This window comes from Hydra viridissima, unplaced genomic scaffold (genome assembly GCF_058129835.1).
Source record: "Hydra viridissima isolate aposymbiotic clone 2 unplaced genomic scaffold, HvirCarnegie_v1 scaffold_3, whole genome shotgun sequence".
Classification (NCBI taxonomy): Eukaryota; Metazoa; Cnidaria; class Hydrozoa; order Anthoathecata; family Hydridae; genus Hydra; species Hydra viridissima.
The window spans coordinates 3,879,034-3,902,967 of NW_028324302.1; the positions used below are offsets into that span (position 1 = coordinate 3,879,034).

At 30.9% G+C, this 23,934-nt stretch overlaps 2 pseudogenes across 2 annotated transcripts; one reads left to right on the forward strand and one right to left on the reverse strand.

Moving 5' to 3' along the window:
* Positions 1–3,968: 3,968 nt before the first annotated feature.
* On the forward strand, positions 3,969–8,259 carry LOC145200850 (ornithine aminotransferase, mitochondrial-like; annotated as a pseudogene). The gene is made up of 10 exons (XR_016450822.1): positions 3,969–4,729; positions 5,556–5,675; positions 5,968–6,615; positions 6,697–6,819; positions 6,924–6,973; positions 7,152–7,230; positions 7,329–7,382; positions 7,460–7,519; positions 7,629–7,776; positions 7,939–8,259. The product of XR_016450822.1 is annotated as an ornithine aminotransferase, mitochondrial-like (transcript).
* Positions 8,260–15,308: 7,049 nt separating this feature from the next.
* Positions 15,309–17,877, reverse strand: LOC149890645 (uncharacterized; annotated as a pseudogene). Its single transcript, XR_016450987.1, has 4 exons — positions 16,198–17,877; positions 15,966–16,067; positions 15,726–15,824; positions 15,309–15,569 (listed from the first exon to the last, which is right to left on the reverse strand). The product of XR_016450987.1 is annotated as an uncharacterized LOC149890645 (transcript).
* Positions 17,878–23,934: the final 6,057 nt, after the last annotated feature.

Consider the following 23,934-nt stretch of genomic DNA (forward strand, 5'->3'; position numbering starts at 1 on the left):
AAACAAAAACAAGCATACAATTACTTTATATATTTTTAAAATTTCTCACAACAAGGCTACCTTAATGCCGTTAATAAACCCAGAGTTTTTTATCCTGTGAAAAAAATCCGGATATGGTTATTCTGAGAAAGGCGCTTTCTGGAGGGTCATGCCGGTCAGTTAACTGTCATCGAATCTCAAATAAAAATAAGTGTGCATTTCAAAAGATGCATTTAACGTTTGTATTAGCTTTGACGGTTTATTCGTTTCTAGATATCTGCTGTGTTGGCTGATGACGAAATTATGTTAGCTATTCGTCCGGGACAGGTACAGATACTTTAACATAACACCTAAATGTCATTCGTTATTTTGGAATATTTTCCATTTATCTGTTTATGTTGCAGCATGGGTCATCATTTGGTGGAAGCGCACTTGCTTCAAAAGCAGCAATCGCATCACTTGAAGTAAGGATTTTGTTGAACCTTTGTTTTGTTTTCGGTTGTCATTCCTTAAACTAAAGGTTACTTTTTACTTTTCAGATATATTGTTCTATAATCTGGAACATCTTATTTCAAAAATGATCGCTTTAAAAGTTTTCTCAAGAGAAATGTTTTGTTTTAGCCCTTCGTCTATAAAAACTGATAAAAACTGTTGTCTTATTTTTCAATTGCTTTAATTATGGTTATGATGGATGTTTACGTCTGCGAGACAACGGTATCGTTACTAAGCAAACTCGTGGAGATATGCTTCGATTATCACCTCCACTTATCACAAGTGAGATGCAAATGCAAGAAGCAGGGTTGTGCAGAGGGTGAGTCACTCGAGCAAATTGCTTGGGTCCCCGGACCCTATGGGGGCCCCCAACAGCGGCAATAACATTCCGGGTTTTTTTTTTCCCTCTCTTTTTCCCCAATCAAGAGCTTTAACTCAAATAAAAACTCAAACTAGCTCATTAAGTTTAATGAAAATTGCAACAAAAGAGAGCTTGAGATCTAATAATTTTTTTAAAAATAAGTTTAGCGTTGCGTAATTTATAGAAGATCCCTGCGGAAGAGCTTTTGCTTAAATCTTATCCATATGCTTATCTTGAATTTAACGGGAAAAGCTTTCATGTGTTCAAATCTTATTTCAAAAATGGCGTATTTGGATTAGTTTTTTTACAGGCGATTTGCTTGATTGTACGATTTAATTTACAGATTAATAAAGATAAATTTAGTTTTGAGTTAAAAGATGGCGTCATCTTACGTCCTAAAAGATGGTCTCATCTTACGTCCTAAAAGATGGTGTCATCTTGCATCCTAAAAGATGGTGTCATCTTGCATCCTAAAAGATGGCGTAACATTTTTCGCAAAAGTTTTCTTGTGATGTGACCGAAAATGAACTGACTAAAGAATTGCTTCACATAAAACAAATTCATACTGCAAATTTTGGAAAGAAACCTCTTGCCCCATTTGACTTTTTTAAACAAAATTTCTGAAATGAAGCTTGGGCAACTCTTTAGAAACATATTTTTGCTTCAATCCAGTGACAACGGCCTCAAGTGAGCGTTTATTCAGTAAATTGAAGCTCATCAAGAAATTTTTGCGCTCAACTATGGGACAAGAACGAACAAGTGACCTCGCCATTTTGAGTATCGAGTGTCTATTAGGAAAAAATCTTGATTTCCATGATGTGGTTCAAAAGTTTGCTAAACAAAAGTCAAGAAAAAGAATATTGTAAGAAACAACAGCTGGACTATGTAATTATACTTATATTCCAGTAATATAACAAAAAAGTTTGAGCAGGCCTTTTTTTTTTTGGAGTAAACGGGGTGGGCCCCTAAACTGAAGGATGCTCGGGGCCCTAACCCTCACTTGATCTTCTGTATATGTCAAATATGCAAATGTATTAGGTACAAACCACTGTTTCTATATGAAATAATTTGTTTGTTTGTTTTTTTTTTTTTTTTTGCTTTGCTATTTGATGTAGATTTAAAATGATGAAACTTGGAAGCAAAAAAAATGTGCATTTTATCCAGAGGTTTTTGCAGATAGTAATTGATCCAACTCGCCTATTAAAGTTGGCTATAACATTTTATTTTTAATGAAAATAATAATTGGAAGATGAACTGTGGCAGAGCAAAGTCTTTAGAATGAACAAAGAGGCACGACTCAATATCCCTACAGAAGCCGTCTTGATGCACTTTTTTTGAACGAGTCCTTATTCCAAATAAAATGTACCAATAATCACTACCTCCTTCTATATTCATATTGTTTTCAAAGGGTAACTCCAATACATTATAAGTTACACTTTGAATGCATTTTGAAGTGCTCTTTGAACACATTATGAAATCCCCTTTGAGTACGTTGTGAACCATTAAGAACAGTTTGCAAGTATCTCAAGTATCCCTGTAAGGTTCGTAAGAAAAAAAGGCTTTTTTTTTTTCCTGATTTATCTTTCAGTTCCAGAACTCTTTTCAGTTTAAGATTTCAGATTCTAAACTCAAACCACAAGTTTGTGAAAAATCATCAGCGTGTTCGGAAAATTTTATTCGAGTGTGTTGTCTTTTGTTAAAGTATGTAGACGTTTTGTCAAAAGAAGCGTTTAATAACGCGCATGCGCACAATAAAATATCAAGAACAAAAATCGGATTGTTGAGATCATGGACGTATGAGAGATGGACGTGCAACTGATTGTTTTACATCAAAGAGGCCGCAGAAATCAGCGAGCCGTGCGAGTTTTCGACAAAATCTAAATTTTCACCCGCCAACAAAAAAATCGATTAAAATGGCTGCCCACAGTTTTAAAACAGAAACTAGTTTAAACTTTTATAGCATTTGTTTAGTAAGACTGTTCAGGATAAAATAAGTACTTCACGCGTTGACGATTTACTGAACAAATTACAGCAAGGTAAAGGAAATTAGTTATCGGCACGAACTGATTTTTATAGTTATTTCAAGATGAACATTCGTAAAATTGGAAACTTTTTTCGTTTAAACAAAGTCTGTCAATGATAAAATAGACCTGTAAAGATGATTTTAAAATGATTAAAAAAAGTAGAGCGAAAAAAAACAAAAAAAAAACACTTAAAGAAAGTTTTTTGTCAAGACCTGGTTTCATTCAACTCGTTGGTCATTCATTCACCAGCCTCAATTTTGTGTATTATTTTAGTATTTTTTCCGATAAGTCGCCATTTTTTGTCTCGACCTCTCCATAAGCTCCATAATATATATTCAACTATGCATTGCTCTATAGTAGGTAAATTTTCTAATCATTTGAAAAAAGCCCATTAGACTAATGGGCTTTTTTATAATTCATTTGATAATGCAAAACCTTGCAAAAAGTTATTCAAATCTAAAATTTACTTCCGAAATGCGGCCAGACATTTCATGTTTTTGTTTATCATAAAAAGTACATAATAAACCATCAGTTTTTTGTGAAATAAAAATTAGTTTATACATAACTGGTAAAACACATTATGTTAATATTAAATAGTTATTCTTGCGGTTCGCCATTAATTAGATTTGCGAAATTCTTTAAAACTATGACAAACTATTTTTTCTTTATTGTATTTATATTCATTTTATGTATAAAGTACTTTTTCTTAACTGTATATGTATGTATGTATATATATATATATATATATATATATATATATATATATATATATATATATATATATATATATATATATATATATATATAATGGTATCAGAATCCAATAGACTTAAAGTAAGGGCTATAGTGTCTGATGGAGCAAGCCTAAATAGAAAAGTATGTAATATTCATAAACTGGAAGTCTGCGGCAATAAAGTAGATGGAGTAGTTCCCTGGACATGAAACCGTTGTGCTCTAGGCAGCTGCGAAACAACTTGATATTTTGTATCATTTATTATATTTCAAACTATACATGTATGTATATATATATGTATATATATATATATATATATATACATATATATATGTAAATAATATAAAGATAACAATTTGTAAAGCTCCGTTAACGGAATAGATTTTTTTGTGAAGACTATCAATTCATTGGCGCAAATTAAAGTTTTTGCCGATAAATTAATGCTCTCCACAATAATATCTGTTCCTTCTAGCTTATGCACATCGTTTATGATGTAAGTGGAGGTGAGAAACAAGTGTATCTTCTCGAGTTTGCTTTGTAAGAAGATCGCCAGACGTAAACATGCGTTTTGTCCCGCAAACGTAAACATGCGAAGTTAGAATCAGAAGCTAAATTAAAACACTTGAAATGTAAGAATACAGTTTTTGCCAGTTTTTTTAGACGAAGTGACAAACCGACACAATTCAGTTGAGAAAAGGGGTAAAGCGGTCACTTTTGAAATTAGATGAGACAGATAATAGAACATTTTGTCCGAAAGTAAAATAATAACCTTTAGTTTTAGGAATAGCCACGGAATTTATTGCCCCTTCTCCTCGAGCCACAGTGACGGCGTTTGGATAAAGTCTGGTCAACAACTCTTTCTTGAATATATTCCCTATTTTCATTGAACTGTCACGAAGCTTCTCTTCAATCAAAAACTAATGGAGAAGTTTGTTTTTGAATATTACTCTCGACTATGACAATTTTTTAAAAATAATAACGAAAATGTATTACTGAACTTAAAGAAAAAAACTAGACAACAAAACCTAAAATGATAAAGAATAAAAGATAACACTGAACCCTTACATCAGGAGATGCAGTTCCTACTTTAGAAGGATGTGCGCTTCCACCCTATGTCAATCCATACAACAACATATATAGGTAGGTGTAAAAAAAATGTTCCAAAATATTAAATGATATTTTAATTTTATAATAAAACATCTAAACTTGTACCGTACGTACAGTAAACATAATTTCGCCATCAGCTAGCACAACAGATATCCAGAAACAAATAAATCATGAAATTGTTTTCAATGGGTTAGGATGCACTATTTGCATTGGGGAAGCTTAGTTTAATTTGTTGTTATACAACAACCCAGCGCATGAAAGGGTTAAAAAAAGTCATTTCTTGCTAATGCATTTGAGCGATTAAAGCAACTTCTGTGGGCATTCGCGTGAAAAGTTGATAATTTAGCTGTAAAAGTGACTTTCACGTTTTTAACAAAACTGATTTTCGAGTGCTCTTTTTCCAAGTAATATTTTCTGTTCTTTGAGAAAGTTTTGACAAGCCAATAAACTTTAACAAAATCAAAACGCAAAACTTGATTCGAGAGCCAAACAGTGATATTCTTTTAAACTTTATGCACGTTCCAAGTAATGACTAAAGTAGCGTTAATGATAATCTTTAGTCCGGATAACACAGATTAAAGTTACTATGTTGAATGCTTTTACGTCATTGAGAGATTCAGCTCATGTTTCCCAACGAATGCAACTTTTTTTAACGAATAATTGATGTCACTTAATGTCATAATTAGCTTTGCAAACATGTGGCTAAATTGCGACAAGTTCGTGACGAGACTGAAAGTGTCAGCGGTAATATGCTTCTTAATGAGTTCTCAACTTTAAACTCAGTTTATTTACAAACTATTTAAAACACTTTACTATGCTAATTGTTAATCATTTCTTGCTTTTATTACCACTTGTTCAGTTAATGGTGAGAAGTTGACGTTTCAAGGTGTTATAAATAAATTCGACTCGGCCAATTCAACATAACATAAAAACTTATTCACAGAAGGTTAACGTCTGAGTGGTATTTTACTATAAAGAGGTGAGCTAATGCTTTTTCTTGATAACAGTTCCCCACAAATGTAAGTTTTAGGTCGTAACATACTTAAAAGATAACGATAGTGATTTTTTGTTGAATAATGCGAGACGTTTTATTTAATTATCTATTACATGGGTTTCACTTGTTGTTGCGTTGTCTTAATTTACGTTTGTGCTACTTGTAAGTATATTTATGTATGAATGCTACAAATGCTTTCTAAGTATAAATCGTGTAAATGTTTTTAAGTTTTTAGTGACTTTTTTACTTTTTGAGTTGAGACTCTTTCTTTTTATAGTTGAATAACAAATACAAAAACATGCTTTCAAAACAATGGCAATGGAGATCAATCAAAAACATCCTGGAAAAGAAAAAAAGCGCCAGGGGAAAGTTGTATGGCTCATATTCAGCTACAGCTAACAAAGTTTTCGAACGAGAGGACAAGTTCGGGGCACACCACTTTGCTCCACTCCCAGTGGCTTTGTGCAAGGGGAACGGAGTGTATGTGTGGGATGTTGATGGTCGTCGCTATCACGATTTTCTAAGTGGATACAGCGTTCTTAATCAAGGTCATTGCCACCCCAAGATAATTGATGCCTTAAAAAAACAAGCCGATAAACTTACTTTGACGTCCAGGGCGTTTTACAGTGAGGCTTTGGGAGAGTTTCAGGAATACGCAACTAAACTATTTGGCTATGATCGCATATTGCCGATGAATAGTGGTGCAGAAGGAGGGGAGACTGCGTGAAAACTTGCTCGAAAGTGGGGTTATAGAGTGAAGGGTGTTCCAGAGAACCAAGCGAGAATAGTTTTTGCGGAAAAAAACTTTTGGGGTCGAACATTAGCCGCATGCTCAATCTCCTCAGAGCCAGATACCAGGAACGACTACGGTCCATATATGCCAGGATTTGACATGGTCCCTTTTAACGATACAAAGGCTCTCGAGGTAAAAATTTATATACACTTACAGAATTCAAATTCTAACGTCTAAGGGACATTGGAAAATAACCAACGTTTCATTACATAGGAAAAGCTAAAAAATCCGCACACATGCGCGTTTATGGTTGAACCCATTCAAGGGGAAGCTGGAGTGCTTATTCCTGATGAAGGTTACTTGACTAAAGTTCGCGAGCTCTGTACCAAGCACAATGTAAGGTTAACATTTTTGACTTTCTCCTGTAGAGTTTTGTAACATTCCGACGTCTGTTGATGAGCTAAAAAATATTAAAACATGCTTTTGTTTTTTTTTTTTAGGTTTTGTGGATAGCAGATGAAGTGCAAACGGGGTTAGGACGAACGGGAAAGTAAGACTCTAAAGTTAACCCTAAGCCTTCATACAAACAAAAACATGCATAGATTTTTTTTTTTATGTCATTTTTATGTTTCTCGCAACACGGCTACCTTCATCCTGTTTATACACACAGCGTTTCTTATCCTGTGAAAAAAAATGCATACAAATAAATACATCCATCCTTTGTTTAGGTTGCTTTGCGTGCATTATGAAAATGCTCGTCCGGATGTGGTTATATTGGGAAAGGCGCTTTCTGGAGGAGTCATGCCGGTTAGTTAACTGTCATCGAATCTCAAATAAAAATAAGTGTGCATTTCAAAAGATGCGTTTAACGTTTATATTAGCTTTGACGGTTTAATCGTTTCTAGATATCTGCTGTGTTGGCTGATGACGAGTTTATGTTAACTATACGCCCTGGACAGGTATAGATACTTTAACATAAAACTGAAATATCATTCGTTATTTTGGAACATTTTCCATTTATCTTTTTATGTTGCAGCATGGGTCGACGTTTGGTGGAAGCGCACTTGCTTCTAAAGTGGCAATCGCGTCACTTGAAGTAAGGCTTTTAGTTGTATCTAGGTTATGTTGTCGGTTTGTTTTTTTAAACAAGTTTTTGTTATCATAACCGTAGTCGAGAGTTATTTTCAAACAACTTTCTCCATTAGGTTTTGATTGAAGAAAAGCTTGCTGACAATGCCATGAAAATGGGGAATATATTGAGAAAAGAGTTGTCTATTAGACTAAATCCAAGCATCGCCACTGTGGTTCGAGGAAAAGGGTTATTAAATGCAGTTGTTATTCCTAAAACCAAAGGTTACTTTCTACTTTTCGGACATTTTGGTTCTATTTTCTGTAACATCTTATTTCAAAAATGATCGCTTTTAATATTTTCTCAAGTGAGTTGTTTTGTTTTAGCACTTCGCCTATAAAAGTAGACAGAAACTGGTGTCTTATTTTTCAAGTGTTTTAATTTAGATTATGATGCTTATTTGGCATGTTTACGTCTCCGAGACAACGGACTTTTGACGAAGCAAACTCGTGGAGATATACTTCGTCTTTGCCCTCCACTCATCATAAATGACATACAAATGCAAGAAGGAATAGATATTATTGTGAAGACTATAAACTCATTGGCGTAACATTTCGTTCACGCCGATGAATTGATAGTCTAAACAATATCTGTTCTGTCTACGGAGCTTTATAAGTCATTTTCATTTTTAAACGTTTTAACAGTATTTTAATAACATTTACATAAACAGCAGCAAATTAAAATAAAAATAGAAAAAACTAATCTAAGTTGCCATTTCGCATCGGATGCGTTTTATATTGCACATTATATTTGTTTTGTTGTATATAGAATATATAATATTTATTATATGCTGTAAGAATGTGAATCATTTTACTACTCGTAGAAAAACAATTGTTATACATCATGTGTATGTTTATATTTAATTACACATTTTTTTGTTTCTACCAAGGTTTTTCCCTTTCAATGTTAACAAGTATGAAGCTATTTGCGAACCCTCACTTGAACTTATGTTTATGTGAAATATGCAAATATACTAGGTACAAACCACTGTTTCTATATGAAATAATTTGTTTGTTTGTTTTTTTGCTTTGTTTTTTGATGAAGATTTCAAATGATGAAACGTGGAAGCAAAAAAAGGGTGCATTTAATGCAAAAGTGTTTGCAGTTAGTGTTTGATCCAGGTCGTTTGTTAAAGTTGGCTATAACATTTTATTTTTAATGAAAATAATAATTGGAAGATGAACTGTGGCAGAGTCGTTAGAATGAACAAAGAGGCAGGACTCAAATCCCTACAAACGCTGTCCTGATGCACTTTTTTTGAACGAGTCTTTATTCGAAAAAATGCACCAATAATCACGAGCTCATTCTATATTAATAATGCATTCAAAGGGTAACTCCAATACATTATGAGTTACCCTTTGAAAACATCATAAATTATCCTTTGAATACATTATAATTTATCCTTTGAATACATTATAAATTATCCTTTGAATACATTATAAATTATCCTTTGAATACATTATGAATTCCCCTTTGAATACATTTGCAAGTATCTTAAAGCCCTGTAAAGTTCGTAAGAAAAAAAGGCTTTTTCTTTCATGGTTTATCTTTCAGTACCACAACTTTTTTCAATTTAGGGTTTCAGATTCTAAATTCTACATACCAGCTAAATACCAGTTTGTGATAAATTACCAGCGTGTTCGGAAAGTTATTTTCGAGTCCGTAGTCTTTTATCAATGTCTGTGGACGTTTTGTCCAATGATATATTAAGAATAACTAGATGTCTAACTGCCGTAAATCGGTATAAGAAAAAGCGAAGCAAAAATCGGCCATTATGGGGGGCAAAATCTTTACGCTATTTATCAAAACAAAACAAATACGAAGCTTTTGATTTGTTAAATTTGCCCCCCATAATGGCCGATTTTTGCTTCAAAAAATACGCGGAAGTTAGACATCTAGTTATTTTTAATATATCATTGGTTTTGTCAAAATGAGCGTTTGATAAGGCGCGTGCGCACAATAAAACACCAAGAATAAATATCGGATTGTTGAGTTAGAGCATGAACGAATAAGAAATGGACGTGCAACTGATTGTTTTACATTAAAGAGGCCGCCGTGCGAGTGTCCGACAAAATCTAAATTTTCACCCGTCAACAAAAAATCGATTGAAATGGTTGCCCACAGCTTTAAAACAGAAACTCTGATCACGTGCTATTAGTTTTAACTTTTATATCATTTGTTTAACAAGACTGTTTAGGATAAAATAACTACTTCACGCGTTGACGATTTACTAAACAAATTACACCTAGGTAAAGGAAATTAGTTGTCGGCACGAACTGATTTTCATCATTTTTTCAAGATGAACATTCGTAAATTTGGGAATTTTTTCGTGTAAACAAAGTCTGTCAGTGATAAAATAGACCTGTAAGGATAATTTTAAAATGAGATAAACAAAGTATAGCGAATTATAAAAACGCTTAAATAAAATAGTTTGTCAAGATCTGGTTTCATTCAACTCCTTGGTCCTCCGTTCACCAGCCTTAATTTTGTGTATTTTTTGAGTATTTTTTCCGATATGTCGCCATTTTTTGCCTCGACTACTCTATAAGCTCCATAATATATATTCCACTATGCACTGTTTTTTAGTAGGTGAATTTTCAAATGGGTCTTTTTTATAATTCATTTGATATTGCAAAACCTTTTAAAAATGTTGTTCAAATTTATAAGTATCTTGAAAAATGCGGCCAGATGTTTCATGGTTTCGTTTTTCATGTTTCATATGTTATTTCATTTATCATAAAAAGCACATGATAACCCATTAGATTTAGACGCATATTACCGCGGTAAATAAAAATTGTCATTGCATTAAAATCTAAACGATTAACTCCTTAATCAACTGAAAATATATTTAAAAGTACAAAAATTTAACAATGTCTTCTCTTTTGATAGAACACAGTGACATTCTTATGGCAGTTGAAGCGTCAACGGAGATACTCCGTTGATATTTTAACGGATTTTTTTTTAGAGTGTATTACTTTATATTTATTGTATGACTTTTGCTTTTATTTGACAAAATATTTTTTTTTATTGCTACATCTTGCTTTTATACTTAGATATTTTGAGGCTTATATATGTTTTCTTTAGTAATTTCATAAATGTGGCTGCCACTAGGCGCCACCTTGGTTTTCTTTCACATTTGAACATCTCTTACCTAACAAAAAATCTGTAATTGCGCTTAAAAATTTTTGTTATCTATTTTAATTAGTTTGGTTGGGGTTACTCATTTTAGATGTTGAACTGCTGTTTTTATTTAGGTTTAAAAGAAGACAGTATACTTGTATACAACTTTACTAAAGAACATGGTTTCAAGTTTCAAGGTAAAAAGTTTGAGAGTCAATTTCATTTATTTATTTCTGAATATGGTAAAAGATGGACTCGAAGTAAACGAACCGATGCAAAGTTTATTAGGAAGAATTCAGCTTGGCTTGAAAATGATTTTAATACCACATTAACGAAGGAGAGTAAAAATAAACAACTCGGCAGACCTACATTACCATTTGAAGATTCGTCTTCAAAAACAAAGAAAAGAAAAGTTGCAACTTTTTCAGCTTCAAATTCTTGTGAGCTGTTGCTTGCTAGTGGCACACACCTGTGGAAAGAAGGTAGAAGAAAAGATGCTCAGATAGCAATAAAGTTGGCTGATAACAAAGATGCTGAACAAGGTCATTCTGATAATACATCTGAAGAAGCGTTGGCTCTTTTGTTAGATAATGAGATGAGCAAATCTCAATATCAGCGGTTAAGAAACAATGCGAAAAGCAAAAAAAAGTAATTTATATCCGCCATACAATGATGTACGTGAGGCAAAAGAGAGGTGTTTGCCTAGTCGTGAATCATGGACAGCAACAGATTACTCTGCAGGCATTAATTTCCAAGCATTGGTAGATCATACTGTGCTGCGGCTGTTGGAAGTACAACATGATGTTATTGATTCGTTTGTTTTTGATAGGCTAATTCTGCGCTCAAAGGTAGGTTTTGATGCTGAACAAACAGCAGCAATTATCAATGTTGATGTGCATTTAATCAAAAGGTTTTATGATTGATGCTGATAAATTAAAAGACTATTGCTTAGAAACAGCACAGCTTTTTATACAACTTTATCCGTGGTACTACATGCCACAGAGCTTGCACAAAATCTTGATACATGGTTGGCAGGTTGTTGATGAGATGGTATTGCCAATTGGGATGATGAGTGAAGAGGCCTTAGAAACACGAAATAAAGACTTTAAAAAATTCCGTGAATTTTTTTCAAGGAAGTGTTCGCGTTTAAAGACAAACGAAGACCTTTTACGGCGTTTTATGTGCTCATCCGATCCAGTAATCAGTGCTTTACGATCACCTAAGCACCCTAAAAAAGAAAATTTTCCAGATGGTGTTTTGCAACTTTTAAAAGAAAGCCATTCTTTTATTTTGTAACTTTGCCTGAATTATATTGTACATAATTATTTTGTATTTTTAAATATATAGACCTACCACTTACTAAGCTTGTACTACTTGTAGCATACATTGTCAAAGATTTTCGTGAATATATGGGTACAATAATACCCATACAAATTTGAAAAACTCTGTAGACGCTTGTAAAATCTGCAAAGTAGAAAAACTAATTAACTAAGCTAGAATATAATTTTTTTACAGGAAACTAAGTTTATCTAGCAACGCGTAATAGCACGTGTAATAACACTAGTTGATCATATTAAACTGAAAAAAATTTTGCTTTCCGCGAGGATCAAAGGGAGGATTTCATAATAAAACACGTGCTAAATAGTGTACGTAGCACAAATAAAATATATACAACTAATAAAATTTAGCTGTTGCTAAGCAAAATTAGGTATCCATAGCAACTAAATAAAAAATATATTTACTTTTTTAAAAAGCGTGACCTCATATTGGTACTAATGTAAAATTTGGTGTAAATAGCACTAGTAAAAATTTCTGAAAAAAGACTATGTTTTTGCTACACAAAATTAGGTATCCATAGCAACGAATTAAAAAAGTAACACCTTCATAAGAAGCGCAGACATCATATTATCACTCATCTTAATTTTAGTCAATATAGCCCTAATATTAAATGAGTTATGAATTTTGTCCAGTAAATGTGAATTCTGGCCCACTGTGCGCAGAGGCATTTTACCAAACGCAGAGGCATTTTATCATACGCAGGGACTTGGATATTTAACACCGCAACTTTAAAGATTTTTGCTTAATAACATGCTTTCTTCCGAGTCGCATCTTTATCTTTAGCCATTTCTAACATTGCTCAATAGAATACAAGAGCTTTTTTATAGTCCTCATAAAGAAAGAAACACCAAGCTGGATGTTTTTAATACAGTTGTTGAAGTATGTCTTACCCTAAAAGAGTACTTGGAACTCACATTTAAAGTTATACAGAAATGTTTGTCAACGTCAATATTTATATTTGTAACAATATTTATGTTTGTCAACTTCAATATTTATATTTGAAAGTTTGCAAAATTACTCTGAAGAACGTATAGAATATTCTGACTTAGTCGCATTTCTCTTGTTTTCAGTTCTGCTCTGGTTTTTAGCCAGAATGAAACAACGTCTCTTCACCCTTCCATAAACCTTTTTAGAGGCTTCAGATGTGAGTTTTACAGCTCTTTATATCGATTGAGAATTGTTTGGCAGATCAGTAAGAGGAAGTTGATTACCCGTTTGAATAGCTTGATGTAACTCATTTGAGGAAATGTTAAAAACACTTGTTGCCTCTGTTGGTCCACTTTAAATATTAAAAACACTTGTTGATCCACATTACCTAACTGCCAGATTCCTTTCGGCCCTTGGATCTTTGGTCCTTTAAGTTTTCTCTTTCCAGAACAGGGACCTAAAGTAAGTAAGTTACTTTAAAATTAAAAGTATTTTAACTTAAGGTGACGGCTAATGAAATACGAGGTCACGGTCAAATGATTAGAGATAAGCAACTGACGCTATTTTCTTTACATAACCTACCGTTTTTGCGAAGTGTAACTGTAAATGCCTAATAATACTGGTAAAAAAAAGACTGCATGTGTTACCTTTCTACTTTTCTCAAAGAGACAAATTATGTGTTTGATTGTGCACTCACTTTTTCTACATCCAACTCGTCTAATTGTTTATGATTTTTACTACTACATCAAATATACAAAATATTTATTACGCAGGGTTCTGTAAACCTCGGAGGATTTCCATCTATCCTTATAAAATCTCTTGCACATCTCTTAACATTAAAACATTTGTACCTATCTTTGCAATCTTCAATAATTTGAAGATCCCACCGACAAGCAGACAGATGAAATAATGTTTCCGTTTTCTTTTCCAGCCAGCTTATACTGGATTTATGGTTTTTAGATTGAATCCGCTGAGCGGAAAAAACTTTTTGAAACTTTCTTGATATTTTATTTTTCAATGGTTTTTCTTTTATCAGAGGGAGGTTCAGACTAACTCTATACCAAAGCTTTTGCAAGCCACTACCGACCTTTTCTACCGTCACAATTGATACACAGTCAATTTTATGTCCATTAAATAGCTCTTGCTCAATCTTGTAACCGTATTGAATTAGCTGTTTGTAAGTAAGTAGATCAATCACGGGTAAATCAGAAGGTTTTCTAGCAAATCTTCCACAATTATTACGAGTTTTGTATAAAACCTTCGCAGGTCATCCAACCTTTTTTGAGCTCATTTTGATATCGCATTATGAATTATCTGAGATGAGTTACACACTATTTCTCCCTTATTAATGTTGTCTTTCATTAGTATGGTATTAGTATAAGAAAAATGTTTTAATTAAAAATGTTGAGTAACTGTTCTTCGATACAAATTAATAAAAAGAAAATATGTTTCGGAACTTTAAACATCATTCAAACAATAAATTTTATGCATCCATTTAAAAACATGATACAAACAATTAATGTTACGTATATTTAAAGTTACTTTAATATAAGTGTTTATATATTTTTTGCTGACACCTATTACTAATTACTGCTGTTTTGTATTGTTGCTGTTATGTACTTCTTTTGTTAGTGAATATGATTGTATTTTAGTTATGTATATATATTATTAATATTGTTACTATTATTATTGTTATCATTATCTTTTTTTTTTATTGTTAATATTATTATTGTTATCATTATTTTTATTATTATCATTATTATTTTTATCATTATTATTATCATTGTTATTATAACGGAGGTTGCATTGTTCTGCAAGTGGTTGTATTATTACGCCTCCGGATTTTAATGGTTGCATTATTCAGCAAAAGGCTGTATTTTGGTTGTATTTTGGTTGTATTAAGCGACTGGTTGAATTATTCGTATTTTTGGTTGAAGTGTTCGTCATGAACAAAAGTGGTTGTATTATTACGCTTTGAAATCAGGAAGCCTCGATTTCAATCAAGAGACCTAGGTTCTTTAATCTTTCCAGCTAAATGCAAGGACTGAGCGAAACAATTATTAGCGAAAAAAATAATAGAATTATAGGATTACAATTACAAAAACAAATATTATTAGCGAAACAAATATTAGGAACTTAGCGAAACAAAGTGTTAGGAACTTAGCTAAAGAAAGTTTTAGCAACTTAGCAAAACAAAATATTAGGAAATTAGCGAAAAAAATTATTTGGAGCTAAGCGAAAGAAAACTTTAGAACTTAAAGGTACAAAATTTAAATTTTGACAAGTTTTATTACATGGTTTGAAGACAGTTTCTTAGAGTCTTCTGTCCACGACTTTAGCTTTAAAATTTGATTCTTTTCTGAGCATTTCTTTCATCTTTCTCGAATATTTAAAACTAGAATTTTCCAAAAGTGTTCGTCATGCTCTTGAAAAATGTCTGCTTTCCACGGCTGCTTGTCAAGGCAGTTTCTGACCTCTTCAGCAGTAAAGGTTCGGTTCCTATATACGTTATCAAAATCCGCACGACATATAATACTTGAAGATAGTTCGGTTAGAAGTAAAAAGAAAGATCTTCTGCGCTTTCTTCCTTAATCAGATCATCCTTTTTAGGAATATCAGACTTTTGTAATATCTAAAACAAGAAAACCCTAGCCTCATTAAGTTAAAAGACAAATGCAGTAAGAATTAAGGGCTAACAGAAAAAAGTTTGAAATTTATCAAACGTTTCTTTGAAAAATGGTTCCTAACCGAACAATACTTAAAATTGAACGCTGCAAAATTCATTTACATTTTATATCATGGTATCCTAATTGGAATTTGACCCTAAAGAAGTAGGAAGAAAAAGGACTGGAGAATGATCTGGAGAATGGCATGGAGATTTTCCTTCCTAAAACAAAGTAAGGAACAACCATTTTAAGTTCACCATTTAAAATAGATAATTAGAATTAATTAGCATCTCGTTATTAGATGGTGCTTCATTTATTTTATACAAATTTATTTCAGCGTATATAAACTTTAAGTAGCATACTTCATCGTCTAGCAAGCCTTCCTTTTTAAAATCTTTGAGTTCTTTTTCTCTGTGGATAAGACTTTTCATCTTTTAAAAGAAGTGACTGTCTCTTCCTCTAAACTTTATAATAATAATTTATTAAATTGTAATAATAAAAATACTCATACGCATTTATTGCCATTTACAAAATGATTACTAAAAGATTACTGAAATAGTAAAAATCGCAAATAAAAACATAAAAATTACTAACTTGAGGAGTGGATTTGGAATCAGATGAAAGTATGAGGTTTTCATTAGCATAAGCGTTCTAAAATATAAAGGAGTATGGAGAAACAATCTAAGCAAAAAAAAAAAAAAAAACAAACTAATTTTAAAAAACTCAATGTATTACAATACACGCTTGTATGTTAAAGTTTCAAATAAACAATATTAACTGTTTCCAGTTAATATTGATTCATTGAAGTACTGACACATGGTTTGGATTGACCTGTTGACGCATCTGTATTTGAGTCAGATTCACCGTCTAAACTCTGGGAAAATTTAAAGAAAAGTAATTCTTAAATATTTTTAAAACCTTTTATAATTGCTTAACAATAACAAAATTGTAAGAGTAATACCAGATTATTTGAACTTTCACATTGATCATTGTCAGTGTAAAATGACACGACATTGTTTTCTGTTTCTAATAAAATATTCATTATTTCAGACATTTCTTTCGGATCAACAATGCTTTTTGAGTTTAACCACTCTAATATATGTTCTTTTGAAGAGATGGTTTTTTTCTCCTTCATATATAGAGTTAGTGAGATCTTCTATTTCTGCCTTCTCTAAAACTTTCTTGTGATTTCCAACCTCAAAAGTTCTTGTGATTTCCAACCTCAACTAGCATAGCAAGCTTCAAAGCTTCTCTATGGTTTGAAAAAAGATTATAATGAACCTGTGTAGTGTCTTTGGTTAGCTATTGATGAGAAAATGATTATCTATCCAAAATCTGCTTTCAGTAATGTGTTGCTTGTTGAAGATGCATATCACAACCCTAGTGTTGCACAGATTGGTAATGGTGGGAATGAAGTTTCAAGTCTTAGAGTGGAGTTTGTAGCTCTCAGACTTTTCTTGGTGTTTTCTCGAAGAAGACATGTGTATATTGGCCTAAAAAGAGACCATTTAAATAACTTAAAAGATTATATGGAAGAGTGGAATTCTGATCTTACAAAGCCTATAGCACAACGGAAAACAGATATACGAAAAACATCTTTAACTTGATCTTTGTTCATTTGATGCTTATTTTTAAGATGATTATCCAAACACAAGTGCCATTTAGAACATAAAAGGCATGGCAACGGCTTTGCAATACCATGCTTATTTTTCTGAGACCACAAATATAACACCCCTTAACTCACTTTCTTTTAATGATGCATCTTCCTTTAGAAATTTAGGCTTTACAACTAAATGATTTAACAAACGACTTTGCTTTACTTCACAAACAGGGCAGATTATACAAAAAACTCTACGGTTGTTTCCTACTTTTCTCTTCTTCACAGTTCCAGAAGGTCCAACATACTTATGAAGACAAGCTCTTATTTTTTCTTTCTTTCGCTCTGCGTTTTCTTTTTTAGCAAGTTCTTGTACTTGACTTTTTTGGATGCTTTCTACAGGTTGATTTTCATTTGTTCTCGATTGATCATCACTGTTAGACACGTACTCCCTCTCAGCAGCCTTTTCTGCCATTTTTAACCTGCTTTGTAAGAATTCTGTTTCATCATGAAGGCGTTTTATTTCATCATTTTGGGAACTTGTAACAAATATTAAATGTGATTCTATGTAACACAAACTAGAATTTTAGCTGAATTTATTTAACTTTTTATATTATTAATTTATGAAAGTTTTTGTAAGTGTTTAATAGACTGGATGGCACAGAAAAATAATTTGAAAAATCAATACCATTTTCTTTTTATACTTTCTGACAAACATCTAAATTTTAATATCTTATATTATAATATATAGTCAATTACAAAACAAATAGTTTGTATCATTGACAGTATGTATTAAGATTTTAAAAATAAATAGTATGTATATTGCAACACATGGATTTTTTTAACATTTTGAAGATACAATGACAGTACATTTTAACTTAAACAGTGCTTTTTTAGCAATAAATGTATTTTAAACTAATACCAGTGTTTGGTCTAAGTAGAGACCTTTTTAAATGCTTCTTGTCTGGAATCTAGAGATTAGATAATGAATATATATATGTACACCTATGCATGTGTATCTACGTATGTATGTGTATGTATGAATGCATGCATGCATGCATGTATGTATGTATGTATGTATGTATGTATGTATGTATGTATGTATGTATGTATGTATGTATGTATGTATGTATGTATGTATGTATGTATGTATGTATGTATGTATGTATGTATGTATGTATGTATGTATGTATGTATGTATGTATGTATGTATGTATGTATGTATGTATGTATAAATGTATGTATGTATGTATGTATGTATGTATAAATGTATGTATGTATGTATGTATGTATGTATGTATGTATGTATGTATGTATGTATGTATGTATGTATGTATGTATGTATGTATGTATGTATGTATGTATGTATGTATGTATGTATGTATGTATGTATGTATGTATGTATGTATGTATGTATGTATGTATGTATGTATGTATGTATGTATGTATGTATGTATGTATGTATGTATGTATGTATGTATGTATGTATGTATGTATGTATGTATGTATGTATGTATGTATGTATGTATGTATGTATGTATGTATGTATGTATGTATGTATGTATGTATGTATGTATGTATGTATGTATGTATGTATGTATGTATGTATGTATGTATGTATGTATGTATGTATGTATGTATGTATGTATGTATGTATGTATGTATGTATGTATGTATGTATGTATGTATGTATGTATGTATGTATGTATGTATGTATGTATGTATGTATGTATGTATGTATGTATGTATGTATGTATGTATGTATGTATGTATGTATGTATGTATGTATGTATGTATGTATGTATGTATGTATGTATGTATGTATGTATGTATGTATGTATGTATGTATGTATGTATGTATGTATGTATGTATGTATGTATGTATGTATGTATGTATGTATGTATGTATGTATGTATGTATGTATGTATGTATGTATGTATGTATGTATGTATGTATGTATGTATGTATGTATGTATGTATGTATGTATGTATGTATGTATGTATGTATGTAGAAATGTTTAGTGGTGCAACCGAACACTCATAAAAGCGAGGCATGCCTTAAATCACCCGAGTAGTGCGAAACCTAAAACTTCGTTTTAATGAACGCATTGAAACCCATGTTTTGAATAATTTGGCGCTGTATAACTTGCCAAGCGCTAAAAGAACTTATTTATAGATAATAATTTTTCAGGTATCATGCTATATTTCTTTTAAGATATAATCAAAGCACAATTTAAAATTTCTTTAGCTTTAAATTTTTTTTTTTTTAAGCTTTTTAGTCCACTATTTTAAAAGCCTAAATATCGTGCTTTTAAAAAAAGCTGTCTTTTTAAAACTTAATTTATAAAAAAGTCTAATTTGTTATCTTTAGAAAGAGCTTGACTCATTATATTTTTTCAAAAAAATTAATTCATCAAAATATTTTTGAAGAATCAAAAAACAACATTTTTATAGAGTTTCATTAAACGCTAATTCTTGAAAAACGAAGCTTTGAAAGACGAAGCTTTTATCTGAAAACGGTAATAAAGTCGGAATATGGAAAGAGTCAGCTTTTTTAAATGCATCTTTATTCAAAAATATATAGCTATTGGTACTTTTCCATCTCTGATAATTAAATGCAGCTTTAAAGTGGCTTTGATGTTTATTAACTCACCTTTTTTTTCTTTTTTTAATAAAAGAGTCTTACGGAGTGAAATAATAGGTTCAAGTTTTAAGGAGGGAGTTTTTAGTGATAAAAGACAGTTCTAAGTAATTAAAGCAATGCTATTACTATACTATTACATTAATAATATTATAATTACAGGTAAACATTTAAAAATTGTTTAGCATTGAATTAATTTAAAACAACAGTTTAATTTTATAGCAACTAACCTTTCATCTCACTTAAATGACTATATTAATTTAAAAAAATAATAACACTGCATTTTGAAGGTGGTAACATCCCCCTCCGCCTTCCCATATCCTACAATTTAGAATGATGGAAAAATAAATTAAATAAATAAGATGAATATAAAAGTCTCATAACAGCTATCTATGGATTAACTTCTCATTTCTACATAGCCAAAAGTCATGCAAGTTATTTGAAAGATTTAAAGAACGCGCTTGAGAATAATGAATGCATTATTCTTGGTAACTTTGCAGAGAATTTCATTTGAAAAGATTTTTAAGGATTTCCTTGTATCACAAAACCTTTACTTACATTCTTAGAGTATTTGTTTTTCAATAGAACCCATTTTATTAACAATATTGAGAGTCCATGATACCAATTTTAAGAATGATCCTAAAGAAGTTTAATCTTTGACAAAAGATATTTCCGAAGGTATTGGGAGTTGAGAGAAATTTTTTGAGTAGTTCTAACTCAAATGTTTGAGCGACTAGTACCAATATTAAAAATAGTGTGACATATAGTTTCTTTATTATAAAAGTTTAGTCGTTTTGATGTGAAATGATTCATGTTCGTAACATAATTATTCCTAAGTCATTTTCAAAGAAAATTGTTTAAATTCGTTATTCATTTCAGTCGGGATAGTAAATGAAATACTTGGTAAAGTTGATTTAAAAAAGTTTGAGCGAAAATAACTTTTATATTCCTATTTTTCGTTTTGAAACGGTTTTGAAACGGTTTTGAAACGCTCAATCGAATTTCGAATTTTGCTAAATTTAAAAACGTAATAATATTTGCTAATCGCTTGAAACTGGTTTGCAACGCGTTTCAAATCCGTTTCACAACGGCTCGCAGTGAAAACATTCCACTGTTAAAGTAAAAAATATATTTTTGAGCAATTCATAAGTATCACAGAAAAATAAATTTTTTTAGATATGAAACTGGTTGATTGATAAATGAAACACCAAACGTGTTTTGTCACACCAAACCTTTTATTGGAGAGAAAATAGTTTTGTCTAAAATGTGTTTTTGTAACATTCATATTAACACGAAATATATATTGATAAAGTTAATCGAGAGTTGTTAAAAGTAGACAATATATAAGTAGAGTCCATAAATCCCCAACTTATTATCAACTAAATTTCAAACTGAAAATATCTACAAGTTTTCTAAGTCTTTTTAAATTTAAAGTAAAGTAGAAAGCGCATTTTATTAGTTACAGCTGCATTAATTTACTTAGTTTACACGTTTTTTTTATAAGAAACATGTTTATAAGAAACTAGTACTAGAAATCCAAAAATCTTAAGAAACTTATTAGTACTGAGTTACTTTTCGATAATAACTTTATTTTGTTAAGAGGAATTTTCATAATTTTTCACCCAAATATCAACATAACACGAAATTAAAACAAATATTATCTACAATGGAGAACAACAATTCAATAAGTAATTAATTTTTACGCGCAATCGAAAAATTCGAAATTAAAGAAAAAAGAAAAAGTTTTGAAACCCTTAAGAAACTCTTATAAAACTTTTAGCAATAGAATTGAAAAAAAGTACCCTTAAAATAAGAAACTTGCTAGTACTAGCCCATTTGCTTGGTTTCTTATTAAAAAAAAAACAACGTGTAACTTTATTGTATAAAGTTTTCTTTACAATCTAGTGGTGTGTAACCTTGTGATTTTAAACTTATTTCACTTTTTAAGTGAAATAAGTTTAAAAGAAATGGAGTAATCATATTATGTAAAACTTTCTTAAGTAAGATATTGTTCAATCTTACTGCAAGCAAAACTCGGGACAATAAAAGATTTAGAATTAGCTGAAAGTTCTTTGTTTTTAAGTCACAAATTTCTATTTTCTTAAAGTTTCTTAAATCTAGAAACAAATTTATGATGGTTTTACTCAGTTATGATCAAACTTTGTAACTACTTTTTGTTCATATGTAGTTATAAACAGACTCTTAAAAAAACAACTTTTTTTTTTGCTTGCGAGTTTATTCCCACAAAATGTTACCTCATTAAAAGTTCCAATGCAGAAGTCACCTAATGCCTGCATAATTTATATAAAATCGATTTTTATATATTTAGAGATCTCTCTTACTCTGTATTGAATTTGAAAATTGTGCAAATTTTGTGATTAATTTTTTTATTTTAAATGTTTTTTTGTTGCTTCTCCTCCGTAAATCGAGGAATTTATATCATTATCCCCTGGACAATCATCCCCAATTTTTTGAGGAATGAATTAATTCCTGGCGTCAATGTCCAAAAAGGGTTAATTTTCTCGGGGATAATTTCCCCCTCCATCCCAAGAAAATTAACTCCATTTTGGAATTTATGTCTAGGGTGTCAATATCATCGGCCATAGAAAAACATGAAAACTCGATTTTTGAATTTTGCGCTAACTTGATGATATTTTGTTTTTAATTTACAATTGTTCATTTTTTCATGATTTTTTGATAACAGAGAATAAACTAGAAAAAAGGAGAAAATACGTATACTGAATTTTACTAATTTTTTCATTTTTAGGACTGATTTTGATTGTTTATTATCTTTCGCCAATACTAACAATGGGGATATGTGGATCCTCTTCTGGCTGCCATTGAAAATTTACATCCGTATTTTTAATTCACATTTAAGAACATTTTTCCCTCAATCTTGGGATATTAACATTTCATAAAATCTAGATATTTTGTTATTTTAATTTAGGCTAAAACAAAAAAATATTTAAATAAAATAAAAAGTCCGCGCGCATTTACACTGCTGGGCACCATCAGCAAATAAATGTTATATTTTTTATCAAATACAATTTTCTAAATTTTATAGTAACATTTTTAAAACAACTATTTTGTAGTTTCTTTCTCTTAACTATATTTTCTTAAATATGAGTGACTTGATGCAATTAACTGTAATTATGGTGCGACTAATTGTAAAATGAAAAAAAGGAATGGAGCTCTCATGTGTGCCCGTCTTTGGCCTATACTAGCTGTTCTTTATAGGATTTTTTTCTCTTAATACCAAAGATTAACTAACTGTATTACTGATCTTTTTTTATGGAAATTTAATATTTAAAATGTAACATACTAACTTTATTACGAAAACTATATTTTATTTCTCCTAAAAACATGAACTTTAGAATAAATGGCTGAAAAACTTTATCTAGTGATATAACTCGGTGTTGTGATAGGTGAGAAATTTTCATTCAAAACACACTTAAATGATCTTATTCTCAAATTAAGCCAACGGAATGTTAGCATAAGATCGACTTAAAGTTAAATATAAAACGTTACTATTCATATAACACTCATCCCATTTACAATTTGTTTGTCAAGTTTGGGAAATTCTAAAACCGCATGCTTTTCTAAAACCGTTGCATTTCAAAATAGGGCAGTACGAATTTATGCACAATAATTTTCGTAATGACATCCTAAGTTTTTCCCTTTTTAACTTAAATCAGTTTTTAAATTGTCCATTTATCTGGGAACAAATACACGATATCCTTCCAAACTTTTTTCAGAACTGTTTTAATAATATGACAACGTGTCGAGATAACCTAAGGTCAGTCACTTATAACTATATTTTTTGGAATACCCTCCTGAACGTCCTAACAACAGGTTTTATCCGTAAGTCCAAGAATCTGTTTTTAAGGGACTTCACCATTTCTTCCTGAATAGTTCTGGTTAATATCATTCTTTAACCTCTATATATTTTTCTTTGTGAATATATTATTAATTTTACCTAAAAATTTTTAAAATAAAAATTCTGATTTAACTGTTACAATATAAATTTTGTGAAACTCTAATTTTATATTGTGATTAATTTATTTCTAATGATATTCTTGTATTTTATTAGTA